This window comes from Phalaenopsis equestris, unplaced genomic scaffold, assembly GCF_001263595.1.
Source record: "Phalaenopsis equestris unplaced genomic scaffold, ASM126359v1 Scaffold000025, whole genome shotgun sequence".
Taxonomy (NCBI): domain Eukaryota; kingdom Viridiplantae; phylum Streptophyta; class Magnoliopsida; order Asparagales; family Orchidaceae; genus Phalaenopsis; species Phalaenopsis equestris.
The window spans coordinates 181,170-189,767 of record NW_018164467.1 but is presented as its reverse complement, the minus strand read 5'-3'; the positions used below and the strand labels follow the sequence as shown (position 1 = coordinate 189,767).

The 8,598-nt window shown below is 30.4% G+C and overlaps 1 pseudogene; it reads left to right on the top strand.

Annotated features, from left to right (window-relative positions):
• Window positions 1–7,894, top strand: part of LOC110018575 — an 8,150-nt pseudogene extending 256 nt beyond the window's left edge.
• The last annotated feature ends 704 nt before the right edge of the window (window positions 7,895–8,598 follow it).

The window sequence follows — 8,598 nt, the reverse complement described above, 5'->3', positions numbered from 1 at the left end:
TCCCTACTTCGCCACCTGGAGGAAATTATATGGTTAGCTTTCGATGTGAACTGGTTTGTAAAATGAGTTAGGGACACTTTTGTAGAAATTTATTTACATACGAGTTACTTTTTTTTTTTTTATTTACATATCTAACACCTATATATATATATATGTCAAGTTATGTAATGCATGAAAAATTTATTTCATTTTTTGAAATTTAAAATTGTGATGATGAACTAGATTTCAGTGATATAAATGTAAGAACAATAAAATTTAGGTGTTGGATATGTGAATATATAGGAATTCGGTGGTATGTATGTAAATTTACATTGGATATTTCTTTATTGTTATTTTGAAATTTTTTTTATGAGAAATAATTTTTTAGTCAAATCTACAGGAGGTTACAACTGGCTAAACGTTATTATTTATTTATTTTTTTGGAAAAATAAAATCTCATAATTATTTTAAGAAAATTAATTTTACTTGTATTAATTCAAAGTGAATTTGTCAAATGGTTCATTAGAATTTGTTTCAAATAATTTTTTGTCTGCTTTACATTTCAGACTGTTATCATAATTCTGTTTAGAATATATATTTTTATTTTGAAAAATTTTTGTGATGGAAATTTGTTTCCGTCAATCCGAACAGTTAAAATATTGACCGTATTATTTGATTTTTTGAAAAAAAAAATATATATATTTATAATTCTCATCGTAACTTTTTAATAAGTTTGTTTTCTCAATCATAATTCTACAATGACCTTTTTTTTTTAAACTGCGGCCATTCCAAGCACTCAAATCTTTAAATTATATAATCTTGTCATAAAATTAATGAAACAACCAAATTAAAATGTTACAGGAAAGGTTTTCATATACTGGCTGGGGACAGAGCCTTTTGTATACGCTGCAGACCCCGAGTTTCTTAGAAAAGTGAGCACAGGAGGCATGGGGAAGAGCTGGGGCAAGCCTGATGTATTCAAGCACGACCGAAAACCTATGTTTGGGAAAGGACTGGTTATGGCCGAGGGAGAAGATTGGAGCCATCACCGTAATATTATTGCAAGAGCATTGTCGCTTAACAATTTGAATGTGAGTACTACATTATTTTTTGTTTTAATTACCAGAATTTCATCATGCCTACATAAATAATATAGAATAATAAAGAGACATCTACATACATGCCACACAATTCTTATGTACTTACAAATCATAGTATTTACTTACATAAAAACACTCAAAACTCGAACATCACGTCATAATTATTATTCCACTTAATTTTTTCAAATTCAAATACACCTTTTTATCATGTACTTGAAAGTATCAGATATGTAAATTCATAAGATATGTGCTACATTATTTTATTTTTGAGGTCATTGATTCCGATCATCACACATCCTGCAACGATTATTAAATTCGTTTCAATGGTGAAGTTCCAGCCCTTCACTAGGTAATAAAAGTAAGCATGAGCAGAAGAGAAGAATCAGAAATAGAATAGTTTTCTAGTTTTCGCGTCTAGAAGTTTATAATTGACTGGGGATTGTAAATTAGAAGTCACAGTTGGATGGCAGTTGGTCTTCTTTTGAAAACTAAAGCTTTCCCTGTAAGCTTAGACTTATAAGAAAGATTTACATACATACCGCTTAATTTCTATTTATTTATATTTCTGACATAAGAACTTCAATTTATATATATATATATATATAACACCTTATTTATTCATGAAAATATGTATTTCTTTTTTTTATTAAATAGTGGTATTTTTTATGTATGACTGATTTGGGTGGTAGAAATATAAAAATAAAATCATGGAGTTGTATATTCAAATATATAGAAATTGTGTGGTGTATATAATATATGAATAGTCCTTAGAAAAAAACAAAAATGAAAGGACAGCAACTCTCTATTTATCCAGATTCTTAACATGTTAATGCTGGGCCGCTGGCATAACTAATATAAGAAAATGGAGCACTGATAACTATATATTTGTGGATTTTCTCAAGTCTCCGCTGCACTGATTAATATTAGAGAAGAGCTCAACTCAAAGGTAACGATAATTTGGCTATTTCATCCATTGATCACCTTAACCAACCCTGTTGCTTAAATAATTAAATATTAAAAAAAAATTGAAGCATGCATAGCCAAGCCTTTCAACTTGGTAACAAAATTTGTCATCTTATATGTATCCCTCAAGCCTGCAATTCACCCTTGATGGTTGCTTTGACCTTAAGAAACTGCGATGATAGCTCCTTTCCTTTTAGTACGAGCATGATAGAGGCTAAAATTTGCCCACTCACTTCCTTACTGTCTTTAGCCAAACACCATGTTGTTTCTCCCATCCTCTCCCTAACAATTGCATTATTTTCACCTCATACAATCTTGCACAAACTCTCTGAGGACTTATTTGGGTTCAGTTTTATTTTTTTTGAGAGTTGTTTTAGATGGATTGGTCACATTAAACGTTGAACATCGACGATTCAGTAAGAATAGTAGATGTTTTAGATTCGAGTTATATTTAAAAAAGTAGAGCTAGACCTAAAAAGATTTTGGCATGCTGTATAAAAATGGATCTTAATTTATTAGAATAAAATAAAAACATGACTCTTAATAAGACACAATAAAGAAAAAAAGGATTCATGTAGCCGCCCTCACTTAGTGGGATAAAGATTTGTTCTTGCTCTTGTTCTTATTTTATATTAAAAACATATTTGTGATGGTGGTGGGTGGTCTTTAAGTGAGATTAAATGATAGTAAAGATCTTAAATTGTCCGTTTGACATCTAACAATGAGTTTTGTAGTTTTTGGTGAAACTTTAATAGTCTTGTATAACATAGTGATTGGAATGTCTAAACTAGTCTTGATTAGTCTGGTTTGGGTTGTTTTATTACGAAATTGGTTTAAAGTTAGATAAATGACTAAATTTTATTATGAGTAGTTGCCTTACATGTGGAGTTATGATCCTGATTAGATGATTAAATTCAAATGAGTTTATATGGTGTTACTGTGTAGATAACAATACTAGGTTCCAGTCTTCTCTAGCTTGGCCAAATGCTTCTAACTGGATCTTTAGAGTAGTTTTAAAGGTTGGGCTGATTAGAGGATAATATTTAAGGACTTTATGGGTTTTAAGAGAAAGGTTGAGGGCAGAAGTTAAGATAATAACAAATAAAATTAGAAAATAAATTAAAGATAACTACTTAATCTCACAAAAAAAAAATTCAACATACTTGAAGCCACTAAATGCCAATAACAGAGAGAGAAGTTTCAGTCTAATTTTGATCTAGTAACTGACATTAAATTATTTCATATCAGCCTTATTTATTAGGATTGTAATGATAAAACAATAAAAAACGAAGGATACAGTTTTGAAGGGAATGGTAAGTAGTCATTAATGGAGAAAGATACCAACAACCTTCCTAAATTACTCTCTTTTTATGAACAACCCATACAAGCGTTCAAATTTAAAAGTCCAAACATTCTAAAAATTAAAATTAAAAATCAAATAAAAGTTCAAAATTTCTTTTTTATCAGGCTCTTGTGATGGGCCTTGTATGAGCTCTTTCGTTGGTATTATTTTGGGCTCTTGTAATTGGACATTTGACTTCATTTTCTTAAGAATGTGATTGTGATTTAGCCTTCACTTAGGTTCTTATGTTTTCTCCTTCATGATTTATCATATCTCAATTCTTTTTTATTCAAAATATAATCTCCATTTATACAAACAATCTTATATTATTTTGCATCAATTCTCTCTTATTCAAGAATTACACTCTATAGAACTACATAGCTGCAAATAGAAATAAAAAATGTGCATGCAATGCGAGAATAAAAATAAAATAAAATTAAAAATTAAAAATGAAGAAATATGCAACATAATATAGACAACTACTTCTCTTTTCAAAATAAAGAAAAACAATTATAATGAATGTAATAATTTTAAAATGGTAAACTTGATCACCAAACCAAAGATTATCAAGAATTAAATGGTTAACAAGAAAAATAAATCATAACTTATTTTTGAGTAATGAGAAGCTATATAGTGGGTATTTGATAAAATAACAAGAAAAATACATAAGATAAAAGTTTGAAAAACTCACCAAAATTCTTGAATAAGAAAATGAATCATCAAACTTATATTCACTTTCATGCAATTGAATCTTCACTTAAATTTAATACTTATATTATGAAAGTTGGTTTTATATAGTAGTTATTTTATAAAAGAAGAAAGAAATGCACAATACACAAGTTTAAAAAACTCATCAAAGTTATTCACTAACAAAAAGAATCACCAAAATCATCTTCATATGCATATGAATGAGCCATCACCAAGTATAATACCTAAATTATAAAGGGTGGTAAAATTTATTTTAATTATGATTTGAATGTTTAAGCTGTTAGACACATGACAACGGGAAAACTCCCCTAAAATATATTATTGTTTCATTGCTCCTTCCCAGATTTATTTTGATACCAAATATGATAGTGTGGGTGGCCTTTTGATGGGATTAAAAGATACTGAATGAATTGAATCTTTAGTTTAACATCAAAAAATGAGTTTTAGAGTACTTAGTGGAATTATAATCAATATAGTAAAATATAGTGATTGGAATGTCTAGACTAATCTTGATTAGTTTAGTTTGGTGTTAATTTTGAAGAACTCTTTAGGGAAAATGTATAAATTTGGGTAAATTGTTGGAGATTCTTATAAGTAGTTGCCTTAGAATGTGGAGTTATGATATGGAGTACAGGGTTAAATGTGGAAGACTTTATATAGGTGTTAATGAGTAGATAACAAGACCAAGTTATAGTTTTGTATAGCTTGGCCAAGAGTTTCTAAGTGGATCTTTAGAGTGATTTTGATGGTTGGGTTGAGTAGCAGATGATATATTAAGATTTTAAGGGTGTTGAAGTGATGTTAATAAGGTTGAGGGCATGAGTTAATATAATAATAAATGAAATTAAAAATTAAACTAAAAATAAATATCTAATCTCACAAAAGAAAATGCACACATTGATGCCACCAAGCATCAAAGCAAAGAGAGAAAAAATTCACTCCAGTTTTTTTCAACAACTGACAATAAATCAATGGTAAAAAACCCAAATAATGAGAAAATTTTGAATGGAATGGTAGATAGAAATTAGTACAGGAAAGTTTCAATCACCTTTTTAAATTACTTTTTTTATGACCAGCTCATACAATCCTCCTCATTTAAAAGTTAAGAGCTTCTTGAAACTAAAAATAAAATACAAACAAATATTTCTTTTTTTATCGGACTCTTGTAATTGGACATTTGACTTCATCTGCTTGAGAATGTGATTGTGATTTAGCATTTACTAGAGTTCATATGTTTTCTCCTTCATGATTGATCATATCTCAATCAATTCTCCTCTATTCAAAATATAATATCCATTTATACAAATAATCTTACATTGTTATATAACTAAAAATTCTTTTGAGTATTTTTTAAAACAACTAATTATGTTTTGCCCCCCTAAAAATGCGTGTTTGCCCCTCCCTCTTTCAGTTCAACATGCTCAGACAAAATTTATCACTTTTTAATTCAAAAATTAACTTTTTAATAATAAAATAGCTCTATATTATTTAGCCAAATTTAGCCCATCACAGGCCCATGCAAAAATCCCAAAACAAAGGTAAGGCTACTTATGTTTTTCTATTTACAGAATACTAAAAATTTACAATTTCATGATGTGGGACTAAAATGTACAATAGCACATAGCACAAAACATTCCATGAAAAAGTTTTAGATTAAGGGCATTTATATACATACCACTCAATTTCTATATATTTACATTTATGACACCTAAATTATATTTTTTACATTAATAATGTTCAAAATCATTCATACCACATAAAAAATATCTTTATTTTAAGTTTTATTAAAGTAAAATGCACTTTTATGCATAGACAAGTGATACATATATGATAAAATTAAGCTTGGTTGTATAAATATGTGAATGGATAAGAATTGAATGCTATGCACATAAATCATTCTAAAGAATATAAATTTAAGAAAACAAATAGCTCAAAAATATATATTTTTTGGTAGCATTGGCATTTGAACAAATTCATAAAACAAATATATTAAGTTTAAAAAACATTAAACAATTATCATGTTATAATATCGAATGAAATGATTATACTATTGATAATACATGATTATGTAATAATTTTAAATTATATTATTTTTCAATCTTATTTTTACCATATTCTTATTAATTTTAGATTCAAATTAAAGGAAAAATAAAATTGTAAATAGTAATTTCAAATATAGATAAAAAAAATTGATGTTATTTTTAAAATTATTAATTTACACCCCCAATGAAAAAAAAATTATGGCTTCGTCCCCCTGCTCTTAGGACCTAGGGCTCACTCTGCTATAACGATTTCAAGTGAAGTGTGACATGCCTTTCTCAATAAAGGAAATGTACTATTTTATAGTTGTATTTAGTGTTCTCGATGTTGTAAATGTAAATATGTAAGTTTAGATGAAAAACATATAATGTTAAATATTTGAGGAGCCATGTATGTAAATGCCCCTCTCATTGTACACAGAATTCGTTGACAATCGATCACTAATTTTATTCTATGCAGGCCATGATAGGGATTATGGTGGACTCAACCACCAACATGTTGGACTTGTGGAGCAATCGTGTAGCCATCGGCTTCCATGAGATCGACGTCGAAGACGACATTGCAAGAAACGCAGCCGAAATTATAGCCAAAATCAGCTTCGGCATCAGCCAAGAAAACGGCAAGAAAGTTTTCGAGAAGCTACAGGCCATGCAACTCATGCTCTTCAGCTCCAACCGTCTCGTCGGAGTTCCTTTCAACAAAATTCTATGCCCAAACCAGACTTACAGGGCCTGGAAACTCGGAAAACAGATCGACCAACTTCTCCTCGCCATCATAAACTCGAGAATACAAGATCCACCGAGCGAACATCAACAAGATTTGCTTGGTTTTATGCTTGCTGGGAAGGAGGAGAAGGTGACGAGTGAGAGGAAGCTTACTAGCACGGATTTAGTGGATGAGTGCAAGACTTTTTTCTTTGCAGGACATGAGACTACTGCTCTTGCGCTTGCTTGGACGCTTCTGTTGTTGGCTATGTATCCTGAGTGGCAAAAGGTGTTACGAGAGGAGATTGAGGAGGTTTCAAGAGGTGAGGCGCTGAGCTCAGACATGCTTGCACGGCTGACAAAAGTATGTATAAGCCATATTTGACTAGAGATTATCTAGGCCATACATGTACAAGCTAAATGCTTAAAATTAAATGAAATTTGAATGATAGTGCAACAAGCACGAGTTTTTATTATGTTAACAAGCTCAATTAACCAATTTCATTTTTCTAAATTATACAGATGGGTTGGGTAAGGAATGAGGTTCTTCGGCTATACTCGGCAGCACCAAATGTGCAGAGGCAAGCAAAGGAAGATGTGGTGGTGGGGGACATTGTCATCCCCAAGGGAACCAATATGTGGATTGATGTGGTCGGGATGCACCATGATCCTGCACTTTGGGGGGATGATGTGAATGAGTTCAAGCCAGAGAGGTTCAAGGACAGCATCAATGGAGGGTGCAAACATAGGATGGGCTTCTTGCCATTTGGATTTGGTGGGAGAACTTGCATTGGAAGAAACTTAGCAATCATGGAGTACAATATTGTTTTGAGTCTCATCCTTGGCAAGTTTTTCTTATTGGTCTCACCAACATACATCCACTCACCCAGGATTATGTTATCCTTAAGGCCTTCACATGGAGTGTCATTGATCCTTCAACATTTATAGAGTGATGAACACTCTTGAAGAATTGAATTGGAAAGTATAGGCATGGTTTCTGATCTTCTATTTTTTTTCTGTTGGGAGAAAGCATTCAGAATAAAAAGGTTTGTAATTGAGTCGAGCATGTCCTGAATCGTAATTGGCTTGGCTATATTATAGGTTATATATGTACTCAAGGCAAAGTTTTGACATATATGTTTATACTTGGCATGACTAAAATTTTAGAAAATCATATTTGGCTTGTACTTAATTTGTTTTTATATTAATTGAATGGAAGTAAATTAATAAACATGCTACAATTTGAATTGTTGAAAAATAAACAAATTTGTTTGAATGCATAAATAAACAATTAGACTACATTTAATTGTAGTTCATTTAACATAAGTGCTTTTAAAAAATATTCAATTTTCTTTATTTATTAATTTGCATAAATTTAGTTGAGGATTAGAGCAATGTTCAAGCGGTTAATACTAATAGAGTGCATTGATTTACTTATAGTTCTATTGAAAAATAGCAAGTAGTTAGATGTAACAAAATATAAGCAGAAGCCTCTCCTACTTCTAAAGCGGGAAGAGAAGTTCAATTGAAATACTAGTATTTTCTTTTCTTGAAAGAACAACATAGCGACTTCTGCTTACACAACGTTCCAAAATCATGCCTGTATTCTAATTATATGATACCTTTTTTTTATTTCTTGAATATTAATTTGTTGTGAAAAGCTTCTTCTACGGTCTTTGAACATATTTTCTATTGGGGCTTATTTGATTGGCTTCCGCGTGCGCTAAAGAGAAATGCTTGTAAACTTTTTGCTTTCTTCAAG